This window comes from Nycticebus coucang, chromosome Y (assembly GCF_027406575.1).
Source record: "Nycticebus coucang isolate mNycCou1 chromosome Y, mNycCou1.pri, whole genome shotgun sequence".
NCBI classification, from domain to species: Eukaryota; Metazoa; Chordata; class Mammalia; order Primates; family Lorisidae; genus Nycticebus; species Nycticebus coucang.
The window spans coordinates 21258850-21280889 of NC_069805.1; the positions used below are offsets into that span (position 1 = coordinate 21258850).

The following is a 22040-nucleotide window of genomic DNA, read 5'->3' on the forward strand; positions in this document are numbered from 1 at the left end:
CCTGGGTACAGTGCCTTGGCATCACAGCTCACAGCAATCCCCAACTCCTCAAGAGATTCTCTTACCTCATCCTCCAAAGTAGCTGGGAATAGAGGCACCCACCACAATGCCTGGCTATTTTTTGGTTGTAGTTGTCATTATTGTTTGGTAGGCCCGGGCTGCATTCCAACCCATCAGCTCTGGTGTATGTGGCTGGCACCTTAGGCACTTGAACTTCAGGCGCTGAGACTACAATGCAGTTTTTAAAGGGTGCTTAATAGCAGTCTACCTCCAGTGCTGGTGCCGTGTGGTGTTAATCAGGCATTTCCCCGCTGTGGGCTTTCTTGTTCCTCACTGCAATCAGTGGTTCTCAAACTTGGATGTGCATTATAACCACCACTAGGGATTTTTAAAACAACTATCCTTAGGTGACATCCTAATAAATTCAGAATGTCCAATGAGTATGACCCACTGTGCATTTTTAAATAATTTCTTGGTATTGGTCATTGATTTTTCAACCGGCGTGCCATGGCAGGACCTTAGTTGTGTCATAACAATTGTAAAGATCATTAATTATTTTTGAAAGAAGTTCCAAGCACAGTAAGTCCATTTTTTTGTCATTCAGTACTTTTCTTTTTTTTTTTGGTACAGACAGAGTTTCACTTTGTCACCCACTGTAGAGTGCTATGATGTTACACAGCTCACAGCAACCTTGAACTCCTGGACTTGGGTGATTCCCTTGCCTCAGCCTCCCAAATACCTGGACTACAGGCACCTGCCACAACACCGGGCAATTTTTTTGTTGCAGTTAGGCCATGGCTGGGTTTGAACTCACCACCTTCGGTATATGGGGCTGTTGCCCTGCCCATTGAGCCACGGGTGCCGCCCTACTCTTTTTGTGTTTTTAATACCATAATTTAAGTGTGCCATCAAAGTTTTAACTGAAGGTTCAAGTGTGCTGATCTAGGTGATTCCAAAGTGAAGTTGAGCATTAACCCACTGCTCCAGATCAGTGCTTCTCAAACTTCAATATGATATGAATCCCCTGGTATCTTGCAAAAATGCAGCTTCTAATTCATTAGGTCTGTTCTTTCTTCTATGAGACAGAGTAAGAAACCTATACGGCTATAGGAACTGAACATAGCACAAATCTCTCTTCCAACATCTTAAGGACTTGTCTATAATGAGAGTTCTTGAAGGCTCAAGACCTCCAGAAGAAAGTAGTATTGGTGATCATCGTCAGAAACAGCTATGAGCAGGTGAGGAGGACATGCACCCGCTTGATTCTGTCTTCTAATTTTTCTCTTTTTTTTGGAGACAGAGCCTCACTATGTGTAGAGTGCCATGGGTCAAAGGTCACCGCAACTTCAAACTCCTGGGCTTCAGTGATTGTCTTGCCTCAGCATCCCAAGAATCTGGGACCACAGGCACCCGTCACAACCCATGGCTGTCATTGTTGGTTAGATGGCCCAGGCCAGGTTTCAACCTGCCAACTTTGGTGTATGTGGTTGGAGCCATAACCACTGTGCTACAGGCGCCAAGCCTGTGTTCTATTTTTGACATTTATCAAACCTGATGTTGCTTCACAAAGGCCAACGGAAGAAAGACAAAGAGATCATTTTCATTCAGCGATTTTCTCCCAGCCATTTCTATTTTTTTTTTTTTTTGCAGTTTTTGGCCAGGGCTGGGTTTGAACCCACCACCTCCAGCATATGGGGCCGGCGCCCTACTCCTTTGAGCCACAGGCACCGCCCCATAATTTTTGGTTGTTAACAAAGATACATGGGTATTGCCAAAGCAACAAAACAGACTGAAAAAAGGACAAAGAATCAGAAGTGAATATCAGGAGGGAGGTAGAAAGGAAAGTTTTCAGAAAGAGAAAGTGGTGAACTCGGTGGCTACAAAATATGATTGAGCATTTGGAAGACAACAAACATAACTTAGTATGATAAAGGGGGACTGGTTGCAGTAAATCTTGCCTGTAATCCCTGCACTCTGGCAGGCCAAGGAGGGTGGATTGCCTGAGGTCACAAGTTCAAGACCAGCCTGAAGTAGAGCATGACCCTGTGGCATTGTGCTGGGCACCAGTAGTCTCAGCTACTTGGGTGACTAAGACAAGAGAATCACTTGAGTCCAAGAGTTGGAGGCTGCTGTGAGCTATGACACCATAACACTGTACTGTGGGTGAAAAAGTGAGACTCTGTCTCAAAAAAAAAAAAAAAATTGTGATAAAGGGGGAATAGTAAAGGAAGAACAAAGGCAAGCAGGAACCCTGCCTTGTGAGTCTTGAATCCTGGGGAAGGTAGGAAAAAATAAGAAAGGCCTAGTAGCAATATGAAAGGGATTATATTGCTACTAGTAAGTGTATATCCAGAGCTATTTTTGCTCTGGCTGGCTTTCCTTTTAGCTGCCTTGAAGTGGCCTAGTTAAGTGAAGTGAGTCCATATTTTAAACAAAATATGTGTTTTCAACATAAAATTTCTTTATCAATGAAATGAAGCTCATGAAACCTCTTTCACACATAATAGATGCTAAAAAACATCATTTACCTTATTATCTATTTTTTATTCCCTCCTGAAGCTGCTGCACACACTGTGTGTGGGCTCCGGGGACAGGAGTATTGACTATTTTCCAATAGCAATGGGGCCATTTTGCCTGTTGTGGCAGGAAATGAGGTAGAATCCCCATGCCTTCCAGAATACATCTCTTTGTAGGAAGACAAAAATCATAGGTCTGCATTCCAGCAGCTCATGGGCTGTTTACACCAACTATTTAGGGGAGGGGAAAGCCAGTCTCACAACACTTTACCCAGATAAAAGATGCCAATGTCCATGTTAACCATTAGGAAACATCATTAAAGCAGATGACAAACCGGCTGTAGACATTTTTATAAGCCCACAATACTCGACTTGGAGGTTTTGTTATGGAGACCACAAGAAGCCTAAGAGAGGACAGCATTCATAGCCATTTTTAGACTTGTGTTTTTGAAGAGGAGGTTACAGCTGGGGATCATTCAAAGCAAGGCCTTCCAGAGAGCTCGTGCACCTAATAGAGATAGAAGGCTTTAGGCCGAGTACTTGTGGGCTCATTGTCCAAATCCCTTCAGCACTGCAAAGAAAATACTCCCTTTTCATTCCAGGACACTCTGGGGACTAGACTTTTAGAGAATGATCTCCTGCTTAAATCTCCATAGCTGCAACATTAGTGATCTCTATAATTTGTTTTTTTGTTGTTTTTCCACAGGACAAAAGGAAGCTCAGAAAGGTTGAGAAACTTGCACAGAAGCACCAATGTTCAGTAAAGAAACTACCATTTGAATCTGTGTTCTTTACAATGCTGCCTTCTGACACAAGCCTGGAGACAAAGATTTAAAGCAGAAATAGAAAAAAGGCTGTGCAGATCGAATTGTCCCCAAAGAAGTCTCCTTGGTCTGTCTTCAGGACTACAAGCTTAGCAGGAAAATTTTTCTTTGTAAAGCAGGTTTTTGTATGTAAGGCTACATACAACCTACACAGTTTTTACCCACACAGTGAAAACAGGAAGGAGGTGGACAAAGCCCTGGAAGTTTGCTTTCTGCTTTCACAGTATTACAGTTGTGTGTTTTCTGTGAATGCCTAGAAGAGTGATGGAATATAGACCACAATATTCCTGAAATGCAAAGTTCTCCTGTTTATACCGACATCTCATGACAGTGCTATGTGACTGGAGTCTGCATTGTCTTGGGAACCAAACATTTCATTTTATCAGGATTCAGATTATTCACTCATGCATTAATTGAAGCAGAAGTTACCAAGTACATGATAGATGCCAGGCACCATGCTAGGCACTTGATAATACCAAGACATGATGAAAGAAGGACCATGGGGAAGACTAAATTGAAAACTACTAACACAGCTGAACCTGTTTGAACATATAAGAACAATAATGACGTGAGCTTTCGCCTTGGGGGTGGCCCAGGTACTCAGCAATGGTGATATCATTTGCTTTGCATTTATCTGCGTGAAGCTTCACAGTGACCACAGCTGGTGAGTAATCTTTTTCAGAATTTAGATTTGAGGAAATTAAAGCCATAAGAAGTATTTAAATTACCTGAGTTTCACAAAGCTCCTAAGTAGTGAAGTTACATTTTGAAATCCAATTTTTCAGATCTCAAACCCAGAACAATACTACTCTGTAGACAAACAGCAAGAACAGATTAATGCCCCGTTGGCGCCCGTAGCACATTGGTTACAGAGAGCACCAGCTACATACACCAAGGGTGGCAGATTCAAACCTGGCCTGGGCCAGCTAAACAACAATGACAACTGCAAAAAAAAAATAGCTGGGCATTGTGGCAGGTGCCTGTAGTCCCAGCTACTTGGGAGGCTAAGGCAAGATAATCACTTAAAGCCCAAGAGTTTGAGGGTGCTGTGAGCTGTAACACCATAGCACTCTACTTAGGCCAACAAAGTGAGACTCCTGTCTCAAAAGAAAAAGAGATTAATGCCAAAAGTCAGGTGGTATTGAAGAAGACCTCACAGAATGCCCAAGTTCCTTCTATGACACTTAGTCCATGGAAATAATGAGTTAGGAGACTTAGCAGTTGTCTGCTGGTTATATTCTGTTCAATTAATTCAACTTGCCAACCAAGCATCCCTGTTAACAACACTGTGTATATACTTTAGTTCATTTTACTCTGCAGACTCACTAATACAGGAATATATAAACAAGGAGGAAATTATACTGCCCATACTCTTTTGTAAACTGCCTATTTTACCTAATTTATTATATTTCGATTGCTGAACACCAACTGACTACAAATGTAGTGGCTTCACACAACATTATTGTAGTTCTGTAGGCCACAAGTACAAGCAGGCTGGACTGGATTCTCTGCATAGACAGACTCTCAGAAACCCAGAGTCAAGATCCAGGACCAGCTGCATTCCTGTCCATGGGATCTGGCAAGAATCTGCTTCCACACAGGTTGTGGGAACAAATCAGTTCTCTTTGTGACTGTAGGACTGAGTACTTTTCTATTCTTCCTGGGTGCTGGCCAAGGACCACTTTTAGCTCCTGGAGGCTATTTGGTCTCTGACAGTGACTCCTCTCTCTCAGTTACAGATAGCCTCCTGCACATGGAGGAGGCTCATGTGCCTAATCTTTCTAATTTTTTCTTCTGCTGTTACGTGTTACCTTTTCCAGTTTGTTAAGGCCTCTTCCCCTTTACAGAGCACTTCACATGGACTAGGCATTGTTTCTAGTCTTACAAGGATGTCTTCATCCTCATCCTAACTGTGAGGTATAGGAGGTTAGTGCTGTGTGCTCCCTATTCTGCTGCTGCACAGAGCAATCCTACTCAATCCTCACTTGTGTCTGCCTTAACCTAGAATCCAAAGGCCTATCTTTAATGTATAATGCTAACTGATAGAATTCTAGAGCACTGTGACAACTGCCAGTATTCATATTAATAAATAGAGTCTCAAAAAGGGCCAGGCATACCTCCTCTTCCCTAGAGCTACTGAGGAAAGCTCTTACCATGATATAAAATTAGTGAAAGAATTTGTTTACGTAGGAGATAAAACGGAGAACACTCACAAAAATACCAATTTTGTTTTTGGAGGCTTGTAGAATTATTTTACACTGTTATCCACGTGTTCTATTCCCTATTAATACAAATTTGTCCTTGGAAGTAAATTTGAAAAGGGGATTCTGAAAGAGTTCAGAACCTAGAAACTACTGCCCTGGCTCCTTTAATAACATTCAAAAACAACCTATAGTTCTGATTGGTTGCCTTACTCCCTAATTTTGTACCACTTTTAATAATACTTCACATCTTTGTATTCCTAAATATGATACATATTTGTAAGACTGAGATATTACTGTTCAAATGGGCTTCAAAGAAAGTTCAGTTCTTCTATCCTCTTATTCCTTTGGCATGGCAAGAAAACAACACAACACTGTGATTCTGTTTGATTTCGGAAAATCAATGCACCCAAACTAAATGAATAGGTACCATTATCTCAAACTCCTGACCTCACTCACTCCTCCTGCCTCAGCCTCCCAGAGTGCTAGGATGACAGGCATGGGCCACCAAGTACTATCATCAACTCCATTTTCTAAAGAAAAATGAAGCATGGACATGTTAAGTACCTTATTCAAGATCACAGAAGTCATAAGTGATAAAACAAGGATAGGATGTCACAGCCTGGCTTCAGAGGCTTCAGTCTTAGATACTGTTTCTATTTCATCTAGAATTTTCTTAGAAAAACTTGAAAAGAGTAAATCCCTCTTCTTTCTTTCTTTCTTTTTTTTTTTGAGACAGAATCTTACTATGTCGCCCTCAGTACAGTGTCATAGCGTCACAGCTCACAGTAAGCTCAAACTCTTGGGCTCAAGCAATTCTCTTGCCTCAGCCTCCAAAGTAGCTGGGACTACAAGCACCCACCACAATGCCTGGCCAATTATTGTTTGCAGTTGTCATTGTTGTTTAGCAGGCCTGGGCTTGGCTCAAACCCACCACCTTCAGTGTATGTGGCTGGAGCCCTACTCACTGAGCTATAGGCACCGAGCCCCCTCTCCTTTCAAGGTTAGTTTCTACCTGTGTAAGTGTGGCATGTCCTACTTGGCAAAGCTTTACAGGCCTACAGTTGCTGTGTGAAGGCCTGGAACAACATTTCCTCCATTCACTGAGATGGAGGATACACCTATGATGCACTCAGCTGATGTGGAGGTGAGAGGGCAGTGCAGTACAGTCAAGAAATAAAAATACCATGACGGATTCCAAACACTATAGTACTGAGGTGAAGATAGAAGAGACTGGCTATGCTACCTCACTGTGTGAACATGGGTGTCAGTTCTCTCAGCTGCTCAAAGCAGAAATGGAATGACATGGTCTCTAAAGTTTCTTTCCTGTGTAACTAAAAGGTTTACTAACAATGTATGGCAGAATGGTCCTAGGAACCCAGGGACAGCCCAGCCACATTAGTTGATGTAGGGAGGAAGATTTATTGTATTTATTGTTAAAAGCATACATAGAGAAAGTCACCGAAAAGCTGTAACATCGTGCATGATTATGGTGCTGGAATATGTGTTAGCAGGGATATATATCAGGTTCAACTTGAAAAGTGCAGAGATTTACTTTTAAAGAAATCTATGTAGAGTCCTCCTCTGACAATTACACAATACTTTATTTGGGGCAGTGTGATGAAAGACCTTCAGCTAAACAATCTAGAATACAGCAATGAAAAGACAGTGACAGGCATTTGGTTTGAGGGAGTGCTATGGTTTGAAGGTGTCCCCTAAAAGTTCATGTGTTGGAAAGTTAATCCCCAAAGCAGCAGTGTTGTGAAGAAAGACCTGGTAAGAAGAGACTGGATCACAACAGAGGAGACCTCTTTAATGGGTTAGTTGTTATCACAGGAGGAGGATACATAAAGCAAGCCTGGCCCCGGCGCATCTCTGTCCTGCATGCTTGCTACTGCATTACACCCTTCACCCGTGGGATGACCCTCACCAGATGCTGGTGCCACACTCTTGGACTTCACAGCCTCCCCAGGATGAGGAGCTAAAAAAAAAAATTCTGTTCCTAATAAATTACCCAGTATTAGGTATATCGTTATAGCAACAGAAAATGGACAGAAACAGGGATATGGCACTGCTGGCCCCTCTCCCATGTTCATTCTTCAATCCTGTTTTACCTCATCCCACTCCCACCAGAGTCTGAACTAAGCTTCCAAGCCAGTATGTCAGCATTAATAACTACAGAGAAAACAAATGCAGCCCAGCAAGCCACGGCCATCTGTTAGACTAGAAGCAAAAAAGCAGATATCCCTACAAGTGCTATGGCCAACTCAAGCAATTCTCCTCTTATTAAAAGCCAAGGCCCTTTGATATTGCCCAACCTTTCCCACACAGTACCATGGCACACTCACTGGAAATGTGTGGGGTGTGACTAAGAAGCACAATCTATAAGAGAAAAAGGAAAAAAAAGTAAAGAACATTCTTAAAGTTTATAGCAGCTCATAAGAATCTAAAACAAAGCCAACCCTTTCACTATCTGACCTTGACAAGGCCTATAGGTCCCATCTCCTACTATGGCTGGGCATCACAGCAGGGGTTTCTAACAGAACTGCCAGACTAGGGATTGCTACCCACCAGTTCTGACTGTGTTCTCTCCTCCTAAGACAAAGACACAAACAATCTAATTAGGCCATGCCCTGAAAAATTCACACCAAAAGACCCTAGCTGAGAAACAACCTGTAGAATGTGCGCTCCCGACAGCCACATATAAATGTGGTCTCTAACTACTCCCAGGTGCGGACACCATCTTTGTTCTGACCAGGCGGGTCACCCTCCCTTTTCAATAGAGCTGACCTAAACCTCTTTCCTATTGCGGTTTTGTCTTTCGGCACAATTATTTACACCTTTCATATATGATTCCCATAGAATTTTAGTCTCTGAAGAGTGTTCACGGACTTTTTTTTTTTTTTTTTTTTTTGAGACAGAATCTCACTTGGTTACCCTTAGTAGAGTGCCGTGGTGTCATAGCAACCTCACAGCAACCTCAAACTTTTGGGCTTAAGAAATTCTCTTGCTGGGCGGAGCCTGTGGCTCAGTTGGTAGGGCGCCGGCCCCATATACTGAGGGTGGCAGGTTCAAACTCGGCCCCGGCTGAACTGCAACCAAAAAATAGCCGGCCATTGTGGCAGGTGCCTGTAGTCCCAGCTACTCGGGAGGCTGAGGCAAGAGAATCGCTTAAGCCCAGGAGTTGGAGGTTGCTGTGAGCTGTATGATGCCATGGCACTCTACCAAGGGCTATGACATGAAACTCTGTCCCTACAGAAAAAAAAAAAAAGAAATTCTCTTGCCTCAGACTCCCAGGTAGCTGAGACTACAGGCACCTACCACAATGCCCGGTCATTCTCTTTTTTTTTTTTTTGGTTGTAGTTGTCATTGTTCTTCAGCAGTCCCAGACCGAATTTGAACCTGCCAGCTCTGGTGTATGTGGCTGGCGCCCTAGCCGCTGAGGTACAGGTGGCGAGCCACAGAACATTTTCAATAATGATTATGTCCACTTTGTTAATTTATCAAAAAAAGGTGCATTTTTTGGATGTCATATCTAAAACTTCATTGCTAATCCCACAGTTACAAAGAGGACACCTTTCTTTGGGTCTACAAATGTTACAGTTTTTACTTAACAATTCTATCATTCATTTTGAGTTAATTTTTGAATAATTTATGAAGAATGCCAAGATCCATTTTCCATAATATGTTTCCTAAGTATCGCCAATCATTGTGTCTACAGGTAGACAACCCCTTGATGGAATGCAGCTGACTGACAATGTGCTCAATCTGTAAATCAAGTAGAGATGAACTGTCATAATGCACAGTCCTGAAGTGTAGAATCTAGAATCTATTTCTTTAGATCTCCTGTGATCCCTCTCATTACAATCTTTTTAATTTTTGGCACACACAAGTGCTGAGTTTGGCTGCTCCCAGCCTGAACAATAATTAACATTTCCTGAGTGTTTCAGTTTCATCATTCTGTTAGGCATGTGGTGGCCTCTTTATGTAGATCCAATTTGCCCTCTGGAAAAAAAATCAATGAAATCAACAAATTTATATATGTGTGTGTGTATGTACATATATAATCCCCTTTTAAATATTTGTTTGTAAAAGGCCTGTTTATTAATTTTGCCGGTATCTCTATGATTTTTTAAGCCATTTCCTTATGCATTTGTAAGACTTTTTATTTGTTTGTTTGTTTGTTTTTTGGTTTTTGGCCGGTACTGGGTTTGAACCCACCACCTCCGGCATGTGGGACCGGCGCCCTACTCCTTGAGCCACAGGCGCCGCCCTTGTAAGACTTTTTAAAAACATGTTTCATTAAGCATATATTTATTTTGATACTATGTTTTCATTGCCTCAGCATTAATTTCTAACTCTCCTAAAGAAGTCTTTCAGTGGCCAGGCATGGTGGCTCATGCCTGATAATCTCAGCACTCTGGGATGCTGAGGATGGTACACTGCTTTAGCTCAGGAGTTCAAGACTAGCCTAAGCAACAGTGAGACTCCCATCTCTACTAAAAAAAGAAAAAAAAAATTAGCCAGACATTGTGCTGGGCACCTGTTGTCCCAGCTACTTGGGAAGCTGAGGCAAGAGGATCACTTGAACCCAGGAGTTTGAGGTTGCTGTGAGCTAAGAAATACAAATGTCAAACTAACCATAGAGAATTTATACTCTATTATTTTGTAGTTACTACCTTCTAAAGAGATTTCCATCTGCACCTGCTCTGTAAGTATGAACAGGTACATGTAGAGAGATAACTATGTAGGATCTCATCTTCATGTAACTCCACAAATTACAGCATTCATTTTTGCACACAGATTCCTCCAGGGGCCCAGTAGGTACAGTTCATTTCAGTGCTCTCTTATACCTAACAAAGAACAATACTGGTATAAAGCCACTAAATGGACAGCTACTTCAGAAGCTAAATAGTAAAAATTGACGATGTAATACATACATACACACATTCACAACTTTTGCAGTTTCCATGAAGATGGCATCAAAAGTGACATGTAAGGAGACTTTGGTGTTGACATTCCTCACTGACAACACACTTCAAAGGGCCGGAGTCCTTCTTCCTCAGCATTGGCTTTGAAGAGTAACAATCCTTCTGGAAAATTGTTAGAAATTTCTGAAATAAGACACAGCTTTTATACTCAATACTAGAAAAAATACGTTATAATTTCCAGTCATTGTCTGTCTTTAATTTTTTTTTTTTTTTTTTTAGAGACAGAGTCTCACTTTATGGCCCTCGGTAGAGTGCTGTGGCCTCACACAGCTCACAGCAACCTCCAACTCCTGGGCTTAAGCGATTCTCTTGCCTCAGCCTCCGGAGCAGCTGGGACTACAGGCGCGCGCCACAACGCCCGGCTATTTTTTGGTTTCAGTTTGGCCGGGGCCGGGTTTGAACCCGCCACCCTCGGCATATGGGGCCGGCGCCTTACCGACTGAGTCACAGGCGCCGCCCGTCTTTAATTTTTTTTAAAATTTCAGGATAATTTAAGGGTACAAACAGGAGTCCCTCTTATAGTTATGTCCTATACCCCAAAGGTGTGCCATACAACCCCACATTGTGCCCATTCAGTGAGAGCACCCCAAACCCCCCCTCCCCCCAACCTGAATTAAAACGAGTTTTTTTTTTTTTTCTGATGTGGGTGTGAATTTGATTGTTTACTGGCTTCATATTAGTATTGAGTATGTTGGAAATTTGCTTTTCCATTCTTTTTTTTTGAGACAGAGCCTTTAGCTGTTGCCCCGGGTACAGTGCCATGACATCATAGCTCATAGCAACCTCCAACTCTTGGGCTCCAGTGATCCTAGTGCCTCAGTTTATCTATTTTTATAAGAGATGGAGCCTCATTTTTCCTCAGGTCTTGAACTCGTGAGCTCAAGCAATTCACCCGCCTTGACCTCCCAGAGTGTTAGGATTCACCAGCATCAGCCACTCTGCATGGCAGGAATTATATTTTCTGCATTATCCACATTGCCACTTTGTGTTTTAACTGGTGTATTTTGTTCATTCCCATTTAAGGTATGTATTGCTCTGTGCAATATTATTTTATTTGCTTTATCAGCTTCTCATTCATCTGTTCCTCTTTTCTTATTTTCCTCATAGTTATTTAAATATTTTTTAGAGTTGATCTTGGTTTACTTACAATGTTTCTAACTATACCACTTTTTATAGTTTTCTAATTAGCTGTTCTAGGTATAAAATGTATTTATGAAACTTATCAGTCTATTAGCATCCTCATTTTATGACCTCAGGTGAAATGTATCAAGCTTAAGTCTAATTTAGATCCCTTAACTTCCCAACTTTTTAATATAATTGTATTGCTCTACAACCAGAGCATCAGATCATACAAGTATTTTATCTTGTGCTCTAACCATCAAATATCATCTCAGTAACTCAGGAGGAAAATAATTTTTATTTTTTTTTTTTTGTAGACAGAGTCTCACTTTAATGCCCTCGGTAGAGTGCCGTGGCGTCACACTACTCATAGCAACCTCCAACTACTGGGCTTTGATGATTCTCTTGCCTCAGTCTCCCGAGTAGCTAGGACTACAGGTGCCCACCACAATGCCTGGCTATTTTTTTTGTTGTTGTTGCATTTCAGCCGGGGCCAGGTTGAACCTGCCACCCTCGGTATATGGGACCAGGGCACTACCCACTGAGGCACAGGTGCCGCCTGGAAGATATTCTTATATATTTAACCTATTTTGGCCAACTTCCAATGTCTTTTTCTTTTCCACATTCCAAGCATTCTTGTGTTATTTACTTTCTATTTAGACAACTTTCTTTAGCCATTTTTTTCAAAGGTAGGTTTGTCAACAACAATGTCTCTTAGTTTCCCTAATAATGCCTTTTGTTCTCCTTCTTTCATAAATACATTTTCAGTAGATACAGTAATCTTAGCACTTTGGGAGGCTGAGGCAGGTGGATTGCCTGAACTCACAGGTTTGAGACTAGCCTCAGACAGAGTGAGACCATCTCTAAAAATAGCCAGGAGTTGTAGCTGGGGCCTGTAGTCCCAGCTACTTGGGAGGCTGAGGCAAGAGAATCACTTGAGCCCAAGTTTGAGATTGCTGTAAGCTGTGGCTCCTTGGCACTCTACCAAAGGTGACAAGTGAGACTCTCTCTGTAAAAAAAAACATAAAAGTAGCACACTCCATTATCAATCTAACCTTGTTTAATTTTTAATCGTCTTTAACACCACAGAACATGAATGCATATAAATACAAATATAAATTCATGTATTTAGTGCTACCTGTATTCATTTAAAGGAGTTATTTTTTTCACTACTGTATCCTAAACTCTTAGAAAATGGGTGGCATATAAAAACTACTCAAAATTCAGTTGTTGAGTCAAAAAATCAGTGTACAGAAGAATGTCTGATAACAGAAGAAATGCAGAATAATGAAGGTAAGGTGGACAACTGAATTGCTTTGAAAAGCAGAAAGTAACTAAGAGAAACAAGCATAAATATATGGTGGCCAAAATTGGACTATCAGCAAAATTGGTAAATATTTTTAAAAAAAATCAAAAAGGAGAACATTTTTTATGAGAGTAATATTTGAAGGTTTGATTTAGGAATCAATTCTCAAGTTACTTCTGAGGTTTAGGACCTCTAAGGAGATATTCTTAAAAAACATCTCCAAGATGACAACCATCAAATAACCTACACTGAAATAATAAATCCCCTAATGATAATCTGTGCAGTACACATTAACTCACCTGGATGGCTGTTCCTTAGAGGCTCTTCCTCCAGTGGTTCCTATTTTTGCTCTAGGCCAAAGATTACCTCTGGTTTGACAACACAATACCCTGTTAACAGAAATAATTTAGAAATTGAACCAGTCTATACTTCATGGCAACTGAAGGAGTGGGAGGCTTCTGGAGCTACTCAACAAAGATGTCATTAGAACATTTCAATGAAAAGAAAATTATCAGTTAAATGTATAGCTGGTATAAAAAGTCAGTGACTGGAATGAGACATGAAAGATTTTGTGGGGATGCTAGTGTTTTTGGCGCTGGTTATATGAATATGTTAACTTTGCAAATTCAATGAACTGTACATTTGTGAGTAGAATACTTTTCTGTATTTCTGTTATATGTCAATAAAAATTTGTACTAAAAATGTATCAGAAAGGTTAAGCTACTAAGAACTCTAATCAATCATCTCTGGAATATTTTAGAAGGTTAAATATTTGAAAATGTATTAAACAGATCATTAAGGTAGAGAGTCATCAACCAAATAGGAAGTGCAGGAAACCTTTCATTTCTTCCCCTCTGGTATATCTCAGCCTTCCACCCTCTCTGTCCTGTGTATATTTTTATTGCACTAATCGTGAGACTGAAGAATAAGACCAAGATCGTTTCAGTCTGGAGTTTTTGCCAGAAGAAGCCAATTAGAAAAGTGAAATGGCAAAACTTATTCACACTAATATATGCTAGACTCTAAATATCACCTGCCTCAAGGATCTGCATTCTAAAATAAGACCACTGAGAAAAGCAATAGAGCAAAATAGAAAGACATCTAAAAAGAAAAAAAAAATTTCAATGGATAGGTGAATATAACTATCTTCTACTGGTCAAAAGTGATTCACTGGCCAGGTATGGTGGCTCATGCCTATAATCCTAGCACTCTGGGAGGCCAAGGCAGGTGGATTGCTTGAGCTCATGAGTTCAAGACCAGCCTCAGCAAAAGCGAGAAACTGTCTCTACTAAAAAAAAGAAAACTTAAAGCAAGAGGATCACTTGAACCCTAGTTGGAGGTTGCTGTGAGCTATGATGCTACAGCACTCTATGCAGGGCAACAACTTTAGAGTCTGTCTCAAAAAAAAAAAAGTGATCCACTGACACGGATTTTCTTTACCTTACATATCATTAAACTGTAGCTGGCCCATTGACTTCATAAGAATAAAATATGCTATTTAGAATTATGTAGCAAGTAGGCCTTACCTACTGAGACCTAGTTGCTGTGGCTCTCCAGCATCACATCCCTATATAGAGATCCCTGACTATGGTCCAAGTACTATACTACACCTCCTGGCTCAAGCCCACAGGTACATCGTTAAATTATATTGATCCCTGGAACTTCTCAATCTGAAATTGTTCAGATTTAGGTGATATGGAAAGAGAGGGAATAGAATAATTCTTACTACGATCATTGTTTACAGTTTACCAAAATGGTTTACAGATTATTTGCATTGCTTTATACTGTGTGTGAAAAAGAAATCATAACAAATATTCTGACATACCATAAGGTATAAATTCATACAAAAAATTTATCAAGTCCCCAAAATATAACTGGAACAATTGTAGTTAGAAATAATAATAAAATGTGAAGAACATATAATCTGGTAAAAAAAAAAAATATATGCAGTAACATGTTATAAGTACTATGCTATAAATAAGAGAAATTAACTCTGTTTTGAGGTTCACTGAGGAAATACAGCTGTTGGGTGAATTTTTACTATGATGCCATGTGCACTATAGATTTACACAGTACATTTATAAACCATAGAAATAAACTGTGAATAAGTTTATTACAAATTTTAATTCTTGCTTAAATTTAAAACTGTAGAAAGTCAGCCCAATATTTTGTTTCATTACCATATATAATCTAGGTTCTAACCCTTCAATTCAGAGACAAATAATACAGAATATAGAAAGATTTCCAGTGTACAAGACAAGGTATCAAATTGGATTGCTTTGGACATCCTTTGGGCATATACCTCATTTAGGGATCACTGCTCTGAAAAAGGAGAGCGAAGGCAGAAACCTGAGCACACTAAATACTGAAATTGTGCTACTTGGTCTTTATTTATAGGACCCATTCTCTTAAGAAAGGGAAGGGACAGCTAAAGGTCAAAACAGTGCCCTTTATACCAGTCATGGATGTCCAACCTTTTGGCTTCTCTAAACTACAATGGAAGAACAGTTGTCTTGGGCCTCAACTTACATACATGAACACCAAGAAAAGCTCATGAGTAAAAAAAATAAAGTCCATAGTTTAGCAAACACCACAGATAAGCAAAAAAGTCCTCACATAATAATCCATGTGTGACCTGTGAGACTGTGCATTGGATTCCCCTGCATGTAGCAAAGTAGGATGCAAACAGGGCAATAGCAACAACAGGCACAGATGGATTAAAGAATTAAATATTTTTTAAAGTTTCATACTTTTATTTCTTTTTTAAACATTTATTTCTTAGTTTTTAAAATTTATTTATTTATTTTTTGAGACAAAGTCTCACTATGTGGCCCTCAGTCGAGTGCCAGGGCGTCACCGCTCACAGCAACCTCAAACTCTCTGGGTTAAGCAATTCTCTTGCTGCAGTCTCCCAAGTAGCTGGGACTATAGGTGCCCCCCATAACACCTGGCTATTTGTTTGTTGTAGTTGTCATTGCTGGTTAGTAGGCCCTGACCGGGCTCAAATCCACCAGCCCCAGTGTGTGTGGCCAGTGCCCTAACCACTGAGCTATGGCACCAAGCCTGAAAAGTTATAAATTTATGAAAGCAGCACAACCTCATTAATAATCACACTCATAAAAACTGTAGCAGTGAGACATTTCAACCATTAACAAGGAAATAATTTTTATAATTGGAGAGGACAGAGGGAAAGTAGTTTTATTTATTTTTTTTTTTTGGAGACAGTCTCACTATGTTGCCTTCGGTACAGTGCCATGGTATCACAGCTCACAGCAACCTCAAAGTCTTGGGCTTAAGCAATTCTCTTGCCTCAGCCTTCCAAGTGGCTGGGACTACAGGCACCCACCACAATGACTGGCTATTTGTTGTTGTTGCAGTTTGGCTGGGGCTGGTTTGAACCCGCCACCCTCGGTATATGGGGCTGACGCCTTACTCACTGAGCCACAGGTGCCGCCAGGGAAAGTAGTCTTGTAGTGAACAATAATGTACCTAAAAAATTAGAAACCTTGCTGCTATCATATAACTCAAAAATATTAATCATACGTATATACCCAAGAACAGTGACTCACAAACTTTATGGATATTAGCATCATATAGACACTCAGTAAAATACAGATTGGTGAGACTCACTCTCAAGAGATTCCCTTCAGAGAAGCTTGGGGTGGGGACTGAAAATCTGCATTTCAAACAAATTCACACGGATGCTGAGGCCGCTGGTCACAGGTTCTTACTTTGAGAAGCACTGCTCTTATATGGACACAATCTGTATTTGTGCACAAAGAATGACAAAGATGTTCATAGCATTATTCAGTATTCACTTTATTGAGAAATGGAAATTATATAACTTTCTGTGAACAAAATGCTCTTTGTAATATAGTAGAGCCACACAATTGAATACTACATAGCATTAAAAGGAAAAAATTACATAAGCATAGATCTCAAACTATCAGCAAACCATGGGAACAACAGTATATCAAATACTTAAGACAATCACATATTTTTAAAAGCACCCCAAACAATAAACAATATTAGGAGATTTTCTTGTTTTTCAAAGTACATACACAGTAAAATGAGAAGAGTAGTAGACCAAGGTTTAAAACTCCGCACTGAAGAATGGGACACAATGAATAAAATGTCAAGCAAGAACTGTGCTAAGAGTAGTATCAGAAAAGGATGAAGACTTAAGGGAGAGAAGTCAGCAGGGTAATGCAACAGTTACTCAATTTACTTACACAAGTTAGTCTGGGTAAGCTTTACCCAGATAAACATCTAGGAAGTTCCATTTTTAACTATTACTTATTTCTCATGTTAACATACACAAATCTAACAATCTCCAATGTAAAATAAAATGGGGAGTGAATAAACAAACACCTTACCTTACTTATTTTGTGTTAGTAGGAAGATGCAGACAACTTTGCAGACATAGCTAGGTTAGAAAAAAAAGAATAGGGTTATGCAATCTGGCCTGCCTGGTAGCGCTAGCATTATTTTACAAAAGAAAGCTATATACAATGGATACAATACTTCCTGGGAGAATGGGCAAGGACCTTTTGACACCTCAGAACAAGCAGGGGGGAATGAAGAACCACTTAACTCTAATATAATCAGGGCTTTTGGACACTTAATTTCTCACTAACTGAATTTAAATATTTGCTTCCCAAGAAATTTAACAGCTTGAATCTTCTTTGGTGTTCACAAAACACTTAAAATGACAGTACTGACTTTAAATCAATTTTTTTGTTGTTGTACTTTTTGGCTGGGGCTGAGCTTGAACCCACCACCCTTGGCATACGGGGCCAGTGCCCTACTCGAGCCATGGGCACCACCCGACAGTATTGACTTTAAAAATTAAGAACATATTTAATAAAGGAACACTGATATTTCACTAAAATTGTCATAGCTAAGCTATTTTCCTCCTAATGTTACTTCTGGGTAGTGATTCCACCAAAAGCTATAAAAATCTTCAAGGCAAAAAAAAAATCTGTTTCAGTTTCTTTACCTAACTCAGTTGCTATTTCTCAAAAGGACGTTTTATAGGAAACTTGTATTTGACCCGTGTGGAAAGGCAGACTGTACTGGGTTAGGAGTAAGGAGATGAGACTTTTAGTCTTTCCTGCTAACAAACACTGATCCTAAGCAAGTTACTAACCTTCATAAAGAACCGAAATTTTTCTTCTAGCAAATGGGACAAAATTAGGTAACTCCTGCGAACAGCGCACGCCAAGATGCCGGATGGAGAACAAGGGAGTGGAGTCTGTCCCAGCGGGCCACGTGGGGCGCCCAATTCCCCCCCCCCCGCCAGGTGCGCCTGTGGCCTTGCAGCACTGCCTTTTCCACCCTCAGCCCCACAAACAAGGTTGCATCAACCACCCGACGGGCTCAGCACAGGGCTGGCCGCGTGTAGACCGGTCTCAGGTCCTCAGGAAAACCTGCCCTCCCGCCGCACCTGGAGGTGTGTAGACTCTCCTCCCCACCCCACAACATTGCCCCCTCCCTCCCTCACCACACTGGCGCATCCCGGGTTCTCCCCCCAACTCTTCCGACTCATCCGCCATTTCCTGGTGCTGCAGTACTGGCCCTAGAAGAGCGAGCAGACTCTGCGACCCCCGCCACCTCAAAAACACCAGGCCTGAGAAAACAAAATAGAGCCTGGACACAGAAGGGCATGCGCACGCAAGGGGCGGCGGGCACGCGCGCGCAGGAGGCGGCGGGCATGCGCGGTCTTTCCTGTGAGTCTAACCTGCAGCCTTTCTACCCTGCTGGTTTGTGGGAGTAATGTTAGACACAGTTGCATCAAAAAAGAGAAACTGCTGCGTGTTGACTTCTCAAAGCCTCCGAGAAGTAGCAGCGAGTCTCACTGTGGTGCCCAGGCTGGAGTGAGTTCAACTTCAGCACAATTTCATCACGTGTGTAGGTTCCCTTTCTACTAGCATGGACAGGATACCAAACATTTCCATAACCACGACCTCTTTTTATAACCATATCTACCACTGTCCCTCATGAACACCTACCCCGTCCCTCAGTCATATGCCCTCCATTTGGAAAATTTTGTTGTTCTTTTTTTTTTGAGACAGAGTCTCACTTTATGGCCCTCTGTAGAGTGCTGTGGCCTCACACAGCTCACAGCAACCTCCAATTCCTGGGCTTAAGCGATTCTCTTGCCTCAGCCTCCCGAGTAGCTGGGACCACAGGTGCCCGCCACAACGCCTGGCTATTTTTTGGTTGCAATTTGGCCGGGGCTGGGCCTGAACCCACCACCCTCGGTATATATGGCCGGCGCCTTACCGACTGAGCCACAGGCGCCGCCCAATTTTGTTGTTCTTTAAAAAAATGTTATGTAAGTGGAATCGTCCAGTATTGAATCACTTGGGATTGGCTTATTTTGTTTATCATAATTTCTTAGTGTTTTACCTAAGTCATTGTGTGTATCATCATCTGTTCCTATGTGTCACTCAGTAATGTACTGGGCTCAGTTCTAAGCTGTTTGTATAAAATAATTAATTTATTCCCCTTAACAACTCTATGGATGGTCTCTATTCTTAGCCTCACTTTACAAATAAAAAATCTGTGGTACAGAAAGGAGTCATGGGCCCAAGGTCACTCAGCAAGGACATGATCCCAGGCAACCTGGTTGTTGAGCCTATGTTCTTGGTCATGGCATAGCCACCAGCCTCCAGGCAGGGTGACGTAGGTCAGGGAATGGTGGAGACTGTGGAAGACTAGCTCACAGATACTCTGTCTTCAGGAGGAATCTTCTACATACATCCACAGTGGAATACAGGACTATAGTGACCTGTTTTTTTTTGAGAGAGAGAGAGACACTAGAAATCTGAATGCTCTGTGACACTGCCAACATGAAAATGTTGGCAGCTAATTCAAAATGTTCCAAACAATGAATGAGACTAAACCAAGTTCAAGGGGGGCTTTTCTGGAGGCTGTTAGTCTATCATCATCACTACATTTCCAGAATGCCTTCTACAACTTCTCCCAGGGGACATCTGAGACCAGTCTCACAGGGAAGTCTTGAATGCAGATACAGCCTCAAGGGGTGTCCCTTTTACACAGCTGTCTCCATGTCACCCAGTGCCTGTTGCATAGCAGGTGCCTTCAGAAAAGAAAAAGGGAGATAAAAATGCACTTAGCACCCTTAGTGTCATTGCTTAAGGAAACGTAATGTTAGGAGTTTAAGTAACTAAAAAAAAAACAACACAAGACCATGAAGATAGCAATGGTTTGAGAGTCAAGAGAGCTGGATGTCAATCCTGACCTTGAGCACAACCTGAAGCTCATTCCCCATCTTGTCTGTGGTCTTGAGTATGACACAAAGTAGTTGTGAGATGGGTTCCAGCAGCCTCACGGGTGCCAGCTGCCTCATCACCCCCATTAGATATTTACCGCCTGCCACCAACGTGCACCAGGGGGCACTGTAGGATAAAAGATGAAAGGACAAAAAGCTGAGCCTACCATAACTCTGAAATGATGACAGGCACCATCACTCTTAGATCAGTCCAGATAGGCCAGAATAGGACAAGACAAGAACAAATGGGCCAAGTACTGTTATGATGAAAGTTTACGAGCTAAGTGCTGTAACAAATTGTTTTACTTACCCATTAGTTGCTAGATCTGCATTATGTTACCTTATTGTTATCTAACTGCCCTTTATGTTACCTATTGCCTAAACTGCTAAATTGCAAGGTTTGCATCTGTAAAAGGGGTCATTGTGACCCCGTGCTCGCTTTTTGCTTCTTTTGCCAACTTTCTTTTTGCTTCTAATTGCTAACTTTCAGCCCACCTGTTTGTCCCTTTGCCAACTTTCAGACTAGAAAAACCCCAATTTCAGGGCAGTGCCTGTGGCTCAGAGGAGTAGGACGCTGGCCCCCTATGCCAGAGGTGGTGGGTTCAAACCCAGCCCTGGCCAGAAACTGCAAAAAAAACAAAAAAACAAAAAAACAATTTCAGACCACTCAATGCTCTCTCACTTAGTCTGCTTTAGACTTTACTGAGACAGCCCCACAGTTAATAAGACTCCTTTTTGAAATTCTAATTTGAGTCCGTGGTCCTTATCTCACCCCATAACAGTTGCACTTGGCGGGGTGGCAGGGGTCACTATGGGTGTGAAGAAAGAATTTTCCCTTTCCTAAGGACTTGCCACAGGGTTCCTTGGAAGGGAATTTGTCAGTATTTATTTACCAGCTTGGCAGAGAGGCTGGGAACCTAAACCCCAACTACCCACAGCCTCGCCACATTAATCATGTTCAATCCGTAGAAGTCGCTGGGCAAAAAGGGCTGAGACCAAGGGAAATAAGGCAGGTACCAGGGCCAGAAGTGCTTATGGAGTGGAATGACAGAGCTTCATCACGATGGTCACTTCTTTCTGAGAGAGCTGCTGAGGTTTCCCTTCAGACTCAATGTGTTTTAAGCAAGCGCCAAGGGAAGATTAAAAAAATGAGATGCACACATTTTGGTTTCTGCATCACCAAAGTTCACAAACTCCTAGGGGCTCCTTGGCTTAGTGGAATTGTTTAAGGCTCAGACCACCAAGTTCCACATCTTGTATTCCAGAGCTTGCCTGTCATCACATTAGGCATGTGCCCAGAAGCAACCATGACAGATAAATTACCTGTGTAAACCACAGTGGATTGAGAAAGGCCCCTCTGCTCATTCCCTATCCCCCATTCCCAGCCCTGAGGGCCTGTGTGAGGTCAGCCTCCCCAAAAGCAATACCCATGTACCAGGAATTTGCTATGGAGGTGCTCCTGGGAGAACTAAGAAAGGAATGGGAAAGAAGGATAGAGACTGGGAACTTGTAAGAACAGGACAAGTCCCACTCTGGCCAGAGCCTCCAATGTGACCCAAGAGCTACGCATTTGTGTTTATTCTAAATGGAAAGCATCTGAGCTTTCATGCTCCAAAAAAAGTCAGGAGTGCACTTCCAGCACTCTGAACCTGTGAGCAAAGCCCAGGGGCTGGTCCTCAAGGAGACACAGATATGACCATTCAAAGCTGACGAACAAGGTGCTGAAGGGGTCTAAGGGGCTAGAAGAAATTGGGGTGGTGCACGCACCAGGCAATGTTCTAAACAT

The 22040-nt window shown here is 41.7% G+C and overlaps 1 long non-coding RNA gene across 2 annotated transcripts; it reads right to left on the reverse strand.

Annotated features, from left to right (window-relative positions):
- Positions 1-817: 817 nt before the first annotated feature.
- On the reverse strand, positions 818-18635 carry LOC128578983 (uncharacterized). Of its 2 annotated transcripts, none has more exons than XR_008378013.1 (5): positions 18461-18635; positions 17334-17383; positions 16588-16720; positions 13257-13346; positions 818-10634 (listed from the first exon to the last, which is right to left on the reverse strand). It is a non-coding gene; the product is annotated as an uncharacterized LOC128578983 (long non-coding RNA). The 2 variants fall into 2 exon arrangements; XR_008378014.1 differs by having other exon boundaries at positions 818-10655.
- Between the last annotated feature and the right edge of the window lie 3405 nt (positions 18636-22040).